The following is a 13,609-nucleotide window of genomic DNA, read 5'->3' on the forward strand; positions in this document are numbered from 1 at the left end:
TGGCGGCACACGTTTTTTTGAATGAGCCTGCTACAGTGCGCGCTGCCCTGACAGCCGGCTGGCGGAGGCTGCTCGGGCACCACGCGTGCAGCAGCAAGTGAAAACAGGCCCCTGGCACATGGACCGTTCCCTGGCGCCCTTTGTCGTATCTATGTAAAGGATCAAAGTTGCATTTACAACAGGGTCACTGGGAGAAAGTAGGAGGACTCTAGTCTATTGCCGATATATTGCTTTTTTTTCTTTTTTTTTTTTTTTTTTTGCAGAAGGGACTGCTGCTGCTGTTGTAAAAAACTAAACCACCTCAACAATCCTGGGGGAGATGTTCTTCCTGACCAAAGATTTGGTAACTGCTACAGCCTCAAGTGCATAGGGAAAACCACAACCACAAGTCAGGTATCTGAGGAACACTGCAATGCACCTTTGCACCCTATCTCGCATCCTTTTTCTAGCTGTTGTGTGCTTCATAGTCAGAAAACCAACTCCCCCCCCCGCCTCCAATTCCCTCCTGCAAATCTCACTTTCAAAACCCCCTAGCCCCAGAAATCAAGTCTGGTAAAAATAGCAGAAAAAAAAGTCCTTCCTGGGCCCTGCAAGCAATCAGCAAACATTTTGAAGATTTAGGAGATTAATACAGATTCAGTGCAAAAAACAGGAACCCAGTCTGCTTTCAAAGCCCCGTAGAGAAATTCAAACACTTGATAATGGGACTTACTGCAGAGGAGCTTAAGAAAGCATGGTGGCAGGAAGGGTTTACCTTTAGGTAGCTCTGTACCTTTAGGTACATGCTTTTTTGTAGTACCTGTTTGGAAGGTCAAAACATCATCCACTGAAATAAGAGCCAAGAGCACTCCTTTGCACTGAGTACTTGACAATCTGTCTAGTCTCATTCTATCTAGTCACGCGGTCATCTTGGTCTTTAAAGTTGTCATAACGTTTGACAGTTGTTATTGACGGGTAACAAAAACAAATTAAGGGTTGTTTATGGGGATTTTCAGGACTCAGGGAGGAGACTAGTCTTTGCTCTTGGTTGTGAGGTTCTGCATGCCACTAAAGTTACCACCCAGCTTTACTTCTGCCATTCAGTAGCATTATTCAGTTCATTTTTTATGGTGGCTTTCTGCAAAAAGAAAATTTAGCTTATCATACTCTCTGTACACCTCTGTCCCCCTCACACCTCTGAGCTCTTCAGCCTGTTTCAAGTGAATTTCATACTCAAGATAGGGACTTCCTTCAATTGTAATGAAAACAGATGATGGGCAGAGAAGAGAAAAACCTCTTTAGTATCTTCACTGATGACGCAGTACGAGCTTGCTCTTTGCTAGACGCTCAGATATCTTGACAAGAGCTCACCCTTTAGACAAACGCCATAGGAAGCCAGGATTCCTTGGCTTCCCTGCTCAGGGAACTTTTATTACCTTGTAAAATGTTTTTACCTACTTTGCTGCTGATATAAGCCACAACTACTAAACAAAGGTAAGGTTGGTTAAAGGTATTTCCTGTCATGCAACTCAAATGATTCTAGAAAACCTACCACCTCTACCCAAATAACATGTCCGTCACCTCCATCCGTTCTGGCAAATATGTAGAGCTTATAGCGTGTTGTCAAGGTGAACTGACTTTCAGTCTACAAGAGTAGAAAGAAATGATTTTCTGGATCAAGTACTATAAAAAAAAGGGAAGGAACTTGCCATCATCCATAAACCACAAATACTGAGACGTGAAGTATGTTGCTGTTTTTTTCTGTTTCTCAAGTGTCCGGAGTGAGCATGATGGGGAAAGACTCTGCCTTTGAAATTATTTACGTCGCTATTTATAAAGCAGTAATGGAAGTATAACCGGAGTGCCTCTAGATACATACCTGCCTTGTAGATACATACAAAAGTATTCCTGTCAGACAGAGGAGTTTTATTCTTGTTTTATCAATGGTGAGTTGAGATACAAAGAGATGGTCACCAAGGGTCCCTAAGGCCTTGTGACAGGCCAAGAACCCAACCTCGATTTCCTCAGTTTCCACTGCTTTGACCACAAATCACTTTTCCTGGCAAAAACAGATAGGGCCCAAACCATAAAGAGCCGTATGGATTGCTTTAATTCCTTAACTGAATATGGAAATAATTAGGAAGCGAGTACAGAATATGAGACGGCATTGCTTGCTCTCTTCCTGGAAGGAATAAAAATGAGTAGAAGTCAGCCATTTTGTGCACTAGCTCACTCAATCTCTAGGTACAACCCCAGGCAATAATAATCCTTTGCCATGGATAACTGGTGTAAGGCTGAAATCATTTAGCATATCATAGCTGGGGGAAAAAAACCTAACATAAAAGAACCAGTGGCTACATCTGTTACTGGATCATCTGCAAGTTGATGAAAATCAAATAGAAAATATGAATAGAGCAATTTATCTAACAAGGCAGCCATCAAGGGATGAATGTCAGTTTTACTCTGTTCTTTGAGAATTTTCCCAGCTGATTCTGCATCCGTTGGTCTCCGGTGCTTGCAAGGCCCTAAGAAGAATAACAGGCTGTATTATCTGGATCTGATCAGAAGCAGATACAGAACAGGCTGTTGTTCATGTATCACTAATACTGAAATAAATATGGCGTGTTCTCTGCAATACCAGTGGCCAAAACCTTCTCTTTCCTTAAGAGGGGCAGTAATAGTTTGCCCTGAGAGCTGACCCCCGGTGCATTAAACTGGACATAGGGAACATAGTTTCAAGTTGCAGTTTAGTCAGCCTTTTAATAGCACTTCCAGGACTTCTTTGGGTGACACTATCTGAAAGTTTCCAACAGGAAATGTCATAGTCTCTTACTGACATGAAAGTGACTTCCCAGAAGTTGACTTGCTTAATTCAAATCTAACCATAACATTAAAAAATTGTTTGGAGAGAGGTAGAAAGTCATTAAGTGTGGCTGTGATGCGCAGCAGGGTAGCACAACACCACCTCAAGTTCTTGGGATCAAATATAACTTAGGTAAACTGAGGTTATGGTGTTGGTGATGGTCTGATTCAGAGGAGAAACATACTCAAAAACTTCAGACTGATGGCTCAAGACCACTAATAATCATCATTATCACATGGTCTAAGCAAGTAGGACTGCGTTCATTTTCTTTCTCGCTATACCTTGCTTTTCTTCTCTTTGCTCCACTATCTGTCGCTACATCCAGCAGAACTGCTCATCTAACTTCACTACTGCAGAAATATTTTTCCTATAAAAATCCATAGTTGAATCATAGATTGCCGTAACTGTTCTTTAGGAAAGAGGTTATCTTGAGATCTTTGGGACAACCTCATGTTTCTCTTAAGGCTATCGTTTTAGACTCTGCAGACTTAGGAAATGTACATTACTTCATATAGTTCACAGAGGGAAGTGTTAACGACCAAAAAATAGAAATATTATTCTTATTTGTTAGCTTATTTTGTCTTAAGCCAAGTCTTCGCATTTAGTTTAAAGGCTAGAAAATAATCTCTGACAAATTCCATAAAGTAATCTCTGACAAATTCCATAAAGAGGAATCATACCGAGCTTTTTTAATAACTTCAGTATGACTCCAAAACTACATTGCCTATTAAAGAGGAAATAATTTATTTTATTGTAATATATGTAGGAGCCCAGAGCTCTGAGGCTCCAAGATAATTAGGTCCAAGCATCACATACTAAGTGATGTTAGCAGAATGTGATACTTGGAGGCAGCTTCAAAATGACCACAGTTACGTTCTAAATAACAGCATATACGTACAGTGGAATGGGATTATGCTTGCAAACTGCTTTGTCTTCAGATGATCACAGATAAGGGCCATCACCTAGACTGCGCTGTAGTGAAGAGAATAGTTGGATTTGATTTCAAAACATCCATTTAATCTACAGCCCATTTTTTAATTCATAACAAAGCTAATTTATTGCAATATCTAGATTGTAGTTGGATGACCAGAGATGTTTATCATAACTTGTAGAGGTAACAGTGAAATCCTCCACAGCCATTCAATAAACCTGAAAGCTTGGGTGCTTGCAAGACCAAATGGCACTCACTTGCCCACATCTAGATTTCAAATTCAGCTTGCTGTTTACGACCTCAGACCAGCTTCTCGTGGGATTGCAGCTGAAACAGGCACGTATAGATATATAGATGTGTATATATGTGTGTGTGTGTGTGTGTGTGTGTGTGTGTATAGAGGAGTATAGCACAGCTGGCAGCTCCTCCTCAGGAGCAGCTACTTCCTTCGTGTCAGGGTTGAGGTCACTAGCAGCAGTTTTTGAGGAGGCTGCTTGTTCCCTGACCAGAGGAAACACACATTAATAGGAGCTGCCTGTTACAGGGGGCATAACAGAGAAAGATGGTGACCCCGTGATGAATGAGAGGATGAGAGGGCAGGACTCTGCTCACACCACTAAGTCACACACTAGCGGCTCGCGGGGAGACATCACAGGGTGCAGCAGAAGGGAAGTGGCAAAGGGGAAAACGAGAAGTGAGATTCAGGCACGTGCAGAGGAGAGGAAGAACAAGTTCGCTTGTACGCATCTCACGCATGTGAAGGCAAAAGCGATCCTTTATGTGGTACTTAACGTTTTCCTTATAAGAAAGTTGTGTACAGGTTCTGTGAAAGACGATACGTTATGATGGAAGTGGTCTTCTTATTTTTATTATTTTTGGGATTTTCAAAATGTTCTCTATTTGCAAAACCAGAAGATTTTCTTCAGAGTAAAAAACAAACCAGCCCTCCTTTTCTCCACCCCCCCAGTCTCCTACACTCTGATCTTGTGCTTAACATTGGCCTAAAAATTGCATTCTTGTTTGCCTGGAGAATAAGCGTGGTACGCAGGCATGCTTGAAGAGACTTGCAATCTGCAGGAACACTGAAGGTTTTGTGCCCCAGTGGCCTCTTCATGTAAATGACCTGTGTGCTGCTATGACTGAAAAAGCTTTTCTTTGACTGGCAAATGACTGCATAAAGACATACAGAAATCAGTCAATTTACTTCAAATTTTGATCAGTTACTCCCCCGAGTTCTTTTACAGAGCACAGAAGTTTCTTCTCTGCTGGTGTCTTCCTGCTAAAGTACAGAAATCCCTTTTGCTCCTGTATTCATATTTGCTAATGCTTTGAATGCTAGAAGTTCCAAGTATTATTTCAGTTCCTGCTTTGACTCTTTTCATCCTCCACAGCCCTTGAAACTATGTTTAATATAAGCTCAATATGATTTGACAAGCCACTGAGGACTGACCAGTGGCAAGGTGGTTCGAAATTGCTACAATAATATGCCAGTAGAAATGGCCTGTTAGCTAATCCGTGTTCTTAAAAGTTTGTAGCCATGCTGAAAATGTTAGATATATCTGATATTCAAGCAGCATTACAGAATGGCATTCAACAGCCATATAAATACAAGGACATTATAAAATATTTCACATGTACACGGTATCTTTCACACCAATGTGTTGCACAGGTTCTCTGCATAGTGTCTGTGAAATATGGCTACCCCTTTCATGAGAAAACAGCAACTAACCACAGCACAGCCTAGTGCAGTAAGAAGGAAGTGTTTTACCCTTTTGAAGAAACGCCTCTTAGGCACTGAACACACAGGACAGAGAAAAACTTGCTTTTGAAAGTCATCTGAAGTAACAGACGACTACAAATTTGATTTTTCTAGATCAGGAGGGGAAAATGAGAGTCAGCACAGCTCATTACTAAATAAACACATGCAAGATACAGGAAGTATGCGGAAAATGTTTTTTTATATTAGCAAACTGACTGTCCATTCTAACAGCAGCTATGTAGTAGAAGGCTGCTGATGGAAGACACTTCCGACCTTAACATTGATGACTCTGAGGACTAGAGGTCTCAGATTCAGCTTTGTGGGAGAACTAGTGGTGTGCGTACACAGCCGTATTGGAGAGCATGGCCCTTTCCCTTTTTCTACTGCGCATGGCAAACTCTTGGCTACTCTGAGAGTTAACATTTCTCTGTCTTTTGTTACATTTAACTTGTTCTCCTGTAATTCCATACAAATTTTGCACTATATTGTTAATCACAGGTCTTGGTCATGAGCTCTTTCTAGTATCTGCTGAATTACAGCTAAGGTGACCAATTCTGCTGATTTTGAACCTCAGAAATCAGAATGACTCCTCCCTCCCGCGGCGCTTAGCTGTGCAGGTGATCAGTCCTCAGGGATGTCTATGCTTCAATAAAATTACAGCCCATGTGGGTGCAAGGGAGCTAGATTTAAATTCGGTTTGGATCCCAGCAGCTGTGTAGCCATGGCAGCATTGAACTCAGCGTGGGCTAGCTGCTTGAGAACGTACCCAGGATCCCAGATGGGTTTTGCAGCCTGCATTAGACACTCTCTTTGGGTGCTTGTATGGGTGTGTGAGTTTCAAGTTCAAAAGTAGAAAGCTAGACTAAAGTTAATTTGGGAACGTCTACCTTTGACTACAGCAAAGACATCCAGTGAAAACTTGAGTTCACGACAAAGCCAACACACAATGAATGTGGCAAACATGGCCTGGGAATCAGCTTTGCTTTGGGGGTAGACTTTAATAAAATCACGTAATTTCATTTGATGCAGGGATTCTTGCTGGGCATGCTCCCCATTCGTTTTTTATGAACTGATCAGAAAACCATTCCTCCCTCTGCTTCTCAAGATTTGTGCTACTCTACTAGCTGAAAATAGGTTTTTGTCATCTCTATCACAGAACACTGGACACGAGCTCACCAGGTGGGTTTGTTATGTGTCTTGGTATGTAAAGCTTTGCAACCGACTTGGAAGTAAGAGCCAGTGTCTGGCAGAGCCACCGTTTCCCATGCGGGGCCAACTCTGGGAAGGGGTGCTGCAACGCGGTCTATAAAACATCGCCACCAGTTTACCCCATCAGATGGGCTGCTAAAATCTTTCATTTAAAAAAAGCAAACACAGGAGGGAGATTGAAATCCAGTCAGCTGAAGTGTAATTCACCACACATTTCGAATAAGGAGCGAGGTCTTTTGGGCCTTCTGCCTTTCCACCAGTGAAGGAGAGCTGTGCGCGCAGCACACCACAGTGGAGCGCGCGCATGACTCTTACAGCCAGCACTGCGCTGGCTCTTGTCAAGTCTCATAAGCGGAGCGGGCGCTAACAGGGCAGAGACGTTGCTTCCAATGGTCTCCCCACCAGCCCGTGCGCCCTGGCACCCGGGTGAGCTGCCCTCTGCCAGCTGCCACGGCTTTGATGTCAACCTGGGCAGGTGCCGCCAGCCTTGCAGGCGTACGAGCTCCTCAGGGCACGCGGCAGAGCTTTCTCGGCCCGGCTCGCCCGGCCGCCGCGCTGCGCTGGGACGCGGCTTGAGGCCCACTCGCGTGGTGGCGTGGCTTGGCGTGTTTTCCCCTTCGCCCGGGAAAAATCCCGAAGGGAACTTATTTGCTTCTTGAGGTGTTTTTTCCTTTCTGGCTTTCCCTTTTCCTCCCAGCCTGCGGGCCTGGCCGCTCGGGGCCGGCGGCGAGGCCCCGGGGCAGGCGGCAGCGGCGGGCCGGGGTGGCGGCGCGTCGCGTCCCGGCCCCGCACGGCACCGCACTGCGGGCTGCAGGCCTACGTGCGGCGCGGGCAGGGCGGGCCCGGCGCGGCGCGGCGGCATCGCCGCTTTAAGGCGGTGGCGCAGGCAGCGGGCGGGAGGGGGAGGCGAGGGAGCCGGGTTCATCCGAGGACACAGTCCCAGTTCTCAGAAATCCCTTCGCTGCGGGAACATCGAGCTCCCGTTACTGCAGTTGAACAAACTGCCCTAGATCGGGGGCTGCCGGGCCCGCCCCCAGCCCGCGCGCCGCGCCCCACGTGAGCCGCGCCGGGGCCGCGCCCGCGCCCGCGCCCGCGCCCGGCAGCGGGGCCTCCGCCCCCCCCCCGCCGCCCGGCCTCAGGCCACCTTCGCGGCTCCTGTCAGTCCGCGCCGATGTGGCGGCTCCCCGTCCCTTTCGGGTGTGGGGGTTTGGGTCTGCCCTGATCTTTTTTACGGGGCGGGGGGGTGGGGTGGAGAGCGCCCCGCCAACCCACAGCGCAGTCCTTCGTAACCCTGCCAGCCGCACCGCCGCCCCTGGGGCGTTATCCTGTGGGCTTGGGGGAGCGGGGGGGCTCTCCCCCTTGATTTGATTACTGTGCTTTTCGGTGGCAGGTCTCTTTTTCCAGAGCGTAACATTAGATTATCGATAGATGAGCTATTAGAAGAGCTAAGAACTCGTCTGCATTGTACGGCAGGGAGTGAGCTCTACGTGGACGCACCTCCGTGACTGGCAGGCTGCGGGAACATATCTGGGGGAGGGGGGGGTTATAATAATAACCTCTTTCGAGGGTGGAAGAGTTTAAACGCACCCGCACCCGCTCACTAAATAAATGACAGGCTGCTGCGAATTTATAAATAGAGCTATGGCAATACGTGTTTAGGGAAGCCAGAGATCCCCTCCCCTTTATACTTGTTTAAAAAACAACAGCCACCATTGCAGCCTGCGTGCGAGTGACACACATTTGCAGGGATCTTTTTTCTTTTTTTTTTCCCTTTTATCACGCCCCCTCTCCCCCCCCTTCCCGTAGTGAGTCACATTTCTGCGCTTCCTGTGGCTGTTTGCTCGAACACTTTGTTCCACTTTTCTCCCCCCCCCCCCGCCGCTGCAGCCCCCACCGCCCCGGGAAGCGGAGGGGCTCGCCCCCCTCCCGCAGCCCCACCGAGACCCGTCCCCAACCCGGCTCCCCCCCGCCGCCGCCGCCCGCTGCCTCCCGGCCCGCCCATCCTGCCTGCCTCCCTCCGGCGTCCCCGCCCCGCTTCACCTCAGATGCCCTCCTTCCCTCTCCTGCCTCCCTCCCGCCCGCCCGTCGCCTCCATCTTACGCCCCCGCCCCCACACCCCCGCAATGTCACAGGCACCGCGGCAGCCTCCGCTAACATGTCCGCCCCCCAGCCCGCTGCGCGCGGGCGGCGGCACCAACCGCGCGGGCGGGAGGGGGGCAACGGGCGCCGCCAACCGCCGCGGGGGGCGGCGGGGGCCGCGCCGAGCTCCCTCCGCCGCCAGGGAAAGGGGGCGGGGTGGGGGGGGAACCCCGCGGCTCGCCTCAGGCCCCCGGCAGCGCTGGCCGCGCTGAATCAACCCCTTGGCAAGGAACAGCCTGTCGGTTTTTCTGTCCAAACGGCGCGGCTCCTTCCCCAGCCAAATGCCGTGCCACGGCTTCTGCTCGGGGAAGTTGTACCCCCTACGTAAAATCTCGCAAGCTGGGGTTTTCACCGTCCAGGGTTTTTCTGTCATACAAACCTGCTTATTTTCAAGGCGTTTCCCCATGCAGGCTGGAGGGCAGGTTTGTCCCTCAGCTATACCCTTTCAGGATCCGCTCGCCCCAAAAGCAGCCCCGCGGTCTTCTCGGGGCGACGCCGCGGCTGCGCCTTGGGGCCGCCGGCCTTGTCCTCCTCCGGCGGTGCTCTTGGCTCTGCCCCGCACGCGACCGGCGATGAGGGCTGGGGAACCCAGCAGAGCTTTGACTCTCTAAGGGAGAGGTAGCACATCTGAAGGACGAGAGAATGTTAGGAAAAGGTTTAAACCTTTTTTTCTTTTTAGGTCACACCGAAAGGAGCCTGCAGCCCTCCCTGGTCCCGTGTAGAACCTGCTGCTCTCATCCCGAAAGGAGCTCCACGGCTGAATCCACCCATCCTGAATGAAGAAGGCATGTTTGCACCCATCGCCCTCAAGGACAGTTTGCTCAACATAGCGCTGTAAAGGCAGAAACCTTTCCACCTAGGACAGCCCTTCTTCCCCCCCCCCCCCTTGCCACTCTGAACGGACGGCAGAGATGAAGAGGGGTCCTCCAGGTGCCAAAAGAGGGTGGAGGAGGGCTTTCTGGCGGTGTGAATGGAAAGAGCTGCAAACTGAGCATTTTCTGCAGAGGTCTCCAGTGTGCTCTTTGAGATGTATACCTTGCATACATTTTTACTGCTGACAAAAGCTGAAATCTGTCTGGTGCAAGTTACTCAAGTATGTTTGGCTACTGTGAAATTTGCTGCTGGTTTGCTTTATTTTCAGGTGTCCTTTGAGCTGGGCCATATAGTTTTGAAGCCTGCTGGACATTATCGAGGGGATCGTGCCCTTCCCAAAACCATGTGCTGAAAACAACCAGCCTGTTCATCAGCATGTCTGGGCTTTGAAATGACCTAGCTTTTTCCAGCTTCCTTTGCTTGGTGCTGTAGGTTTATTTTATAAAAAGATGGCCTTTCCCAGATACCGGTCTGAGGAGTATGAAGTTTTCATTGATCGGGTCACACTAACCTTAATCCCCATCACTGAATGGCTTTCACACTGAAAAGATACTAAGAGGTGAGGAGTCATCGCTGCTTCCCACTGCAAGGGCAATAGTGATACTATATTGCAGTGTCCAGACCTCTCCCACTTCACCTCAGCTGTTGGCCTCAGTGTATGCACGGTTCCTGAAACCATTAATTTTCTACTAAGTGTGCTGATCTGAAACAATGCTAATATCTCCTAGCACGCTTTTTCCCTTTAACTTACAGTCCAATATTTTCTGCATGATCGTAGTTCCGGTGCAGAAGACGAGGGAGGGGCGAGGCAGGGAAACAAGTTGGGAATACTTGTATTACATGTCCTGGAAATTAAATTTATGTTGCTCAGTATTTTCCAATATAATATTTGGCTTTTGGTTATGTGCAGAAATTTTTCTCCTTTCCCACTACTTTCCTGTAAATTTTTTTCCAGAAAATAAAATAGGTGTTTTGGTGGATTGTTTGGCTTTACATAACACTTTTGGAGTTTTCTAGTTTCTAGTCCTCTGTGTATTTTTCCCTGGCCAACTCTCCTTAGGAAGTAAGCGTCTTTGCAGTCTCCATCATTGCATTACTACTACTACAATTCCTCCAGCAGTGGGAGTGCTGAAGTGTTAGCATAGCCCTGCTTTGGAGGTTTCTATACTATCGAGAAGCCACGCTGGATGCTGTAACTGTACTTGCAAATAAATTGACAATAACGTTGTAATTACCATTACTGGTGGCCTTACTCAGTGCCCTTGAGAGAAATTTCCTTAGGAAGTCTACTTCGTCATCAGTGGAAATTCTTTCCAGACAGATCAAAGATCTGATAGTTGGATGGGACAGTCAGTACAGGTTCAGCCCATATTTGGGAGTATGGGACAAAAAAGGAAAAAGTTAAACATATTGACTTCCTCTTACAATAATAAGTAATAACAGTAAACATACTAACTCCTCTTATAATTTTGGCTACTGCTAGGTAGGATTCTTATAATGATTCTCCTGTGTTTACTAGCAATATTTTACTAAAATATTAAGTTATATCAACATATTAATAGATTAAGTTATTTATATACTACATAAAACATTATATGATATTAAGATATTAGATTATATGAAAATATATTAAAATTGTGATTATATTACAATTATGTATGCGGGGTCATATGGATTCTACAGCTCATTTCCTTGATGCTTTTTCAGCTTTTAGGATTTACTTCTAAGAAACACAGCCTCTCAAATACCAGTTCCTAAACTTAAATAAAAAAAAAAAAGCAAAATGAATATGCCCGTGCTTGTACATGCGTGCCACTTTATCATAAATGATCTCTAAGCACAACAGAGTGGCTAAAAAGGCTTCTCTTGCGCACCCTTTTAGTCCCTTCATTATTTTAAAAAAGACAGCCCTGTTAAGGAACATTTTGTTTCAGAAAGATGTACTCTGAAACAATAGGATAGCAGATCTTGTTTTGTGATTTGGTTGTACCTTGAGTTGATTACCAACTCAAGCTTTGTTTAGTAATAATCAGTCACGAACACTGACTTACTCGTTAATATTATTACAGCTCGAATATTATTACATACTCGAGTATATTATTATATACTCGAATATTATTACAGCTGCATTTTCCCCAGAAGGTGAGAAATGCTATTATCTTGCTAAACTGAAGAAAATACTGGACTTTTAGTTTAGACTTACAGTATGTTTTTCTGCACAACAATCAACCATCTACTTGTGCTGTAGCACCTTTTCCGTGCCCTTGTTTAACATTAGCTTATACTGAGTTTAACTAAAATTTCCTTTAGTCAGTTCTGCTTTGAAATCAATTTAAGTGACTTGACTGAATCAAGCTAAACTCTGTGGCCAATCTTCTTTAGCCAACTTGTTTTTGGTTACTCTGAGACAGAGCCAAAGGAGCTTATAGATTCCTAGAGCAGCAGAGAGGCACCTAAATCCCACACAAACCCAAAACTGCAAAGGCCCATCCAGCTGACTGTTGATGCTGAAAGAGTGTAAACTAACTTCTCTTAAATTTCCCTCATACTCTGCTCCTGTGCATGCCCAGAAACAATTCAGCCTTCACAGAAACCATCATTCGTTTGCCTAGATTTCAGCCCCTGCTAGGAACATGGAGACAGCTGTGTCAAACCCATCAGGTCCATCATGCTGTCTGTTACAGACAGCTACTGTTACAGTAGCCTAGGGAAGGGTTTAAGATACTGCTTCAAATCATTCTCCAAGCCCTTTGCATTTTGCAACTCAGAGGCTTTGTGATATCGTTGATGTTTGAATGCAAAACACTAAGAAGTCCTTCCATCAAGGCCTATCTTAACTGTCCCAAGGAAGTATACTAAGGACGAGATTAGTTCTGTCATTCCATGGCAAATGGTTTTAAAAAGAAGGGTGGAGAACTGCCACTGCTTCTCTAGAACTGCCCAAAGGCCTGAGCGCTTGGTATCAATGTGAGAACTGTGGTGTGAAACCCCTCAGGATAAAGGAAACTCCACTCCTCTCTAAAGCACTGCTCTGACGGGTGGTCCTCAGCGACTCGCCTCACAGCTGTTCGGGCTCCAGGCACCACAGACATCTGCTGTCTTTGCTTTCTAAAATGACTTTCTCTGTGGACAAGCGAATAGTTTCTCACTATTACTCTTCAAGGAACAGCTATTGCTGCTTCAAATACAGAACTAGTAGGAAATACTCTTTCTTATTATTAGAAGGATTTAGGTAGAGAGAATAAACATACTATTTGGGCTCTCTTAATGTCGTCCATTGCCATGAAGTTGTGAAACTTAAACTTCCCTTTGTAGAACCTGGAAAACTCTCCCCTTCATGTTCCAGCTTTAACTTGACTGAGTACCTCCCCTCACAAATGTATGTGTGTCAGAAGTCTGGTTATATTTAGCTAGTTCACAAGAGAACTAGCTAGGGACACCAGCTAGAGTGTGACTAGGGACACGTCACACCAGCTAGGAGTAGTAACACAGAATCCAAAAAAAAAAAAAATCAAATAGTTTATAAGGTCCTATAATGAAAACATACATTTTACCTAGTTAGTGTGGATTCCAGCACCCCAAAGACGAAAAACATTTAAGTACACTTCCGCTATTTGTGAAAATAGAATTACAATAAAATTAACAGCTGCTGCAACATTTGACATAAAGTTATTTGTAAGTAGTAATCTAAACGACCTAACTTGCTAATTAAATAGCCATCTGCATAGAGCAAATACAGTATATAAAGCCTGTTTAGCTCCATCCAGTAGTTACATGTACAAGGAACATATGTTCTTAATGCTGACTCTGCTAAGAGCTTCATTCGGATCCACTAGTTGTCCTGCTTAGAACGTAA

General features: G+C 46.0%; 1 long non-coding RNA gene across 1 annotated transcript; it reads right to left on the bottom strand.

The window, feature by feature from the left end:
• Nucleotides 1-1,886: 1,886 nt before the first annotated feature.
• Nucleotides 1,887-9,696, bottom strand: LOC138064783 (uncharacterized). Its single transcript, XR_011138035.1, has 4 exons — nt 9,606-9,696; nt 9,260-9,507; nt 3,741-3,814; nt 1,887-2,504 (listed from the first exon to the last, which is right to left on the bottom strand). It is a non-coding gene; the product is annotated as an uncharacterized lncRNA (long non-coding RNA).
• Between the last annotated feature and the right edge of the window lie 3,913 nt (nt 9,697-13,609).

This window comes from Struthio camelus, chromosome Z (assembly GCF_040807025.1).
Source record: "Struthio camelus isolate bStrCam1 chromosome Z, bStrCam1.hap1, whole genome shotgun sequence".
NCBI lineage: Eukaryota > Metazoa > Chordata > Aves > Struthioniformes > Struthionidae > Struthio > Struthio camelus.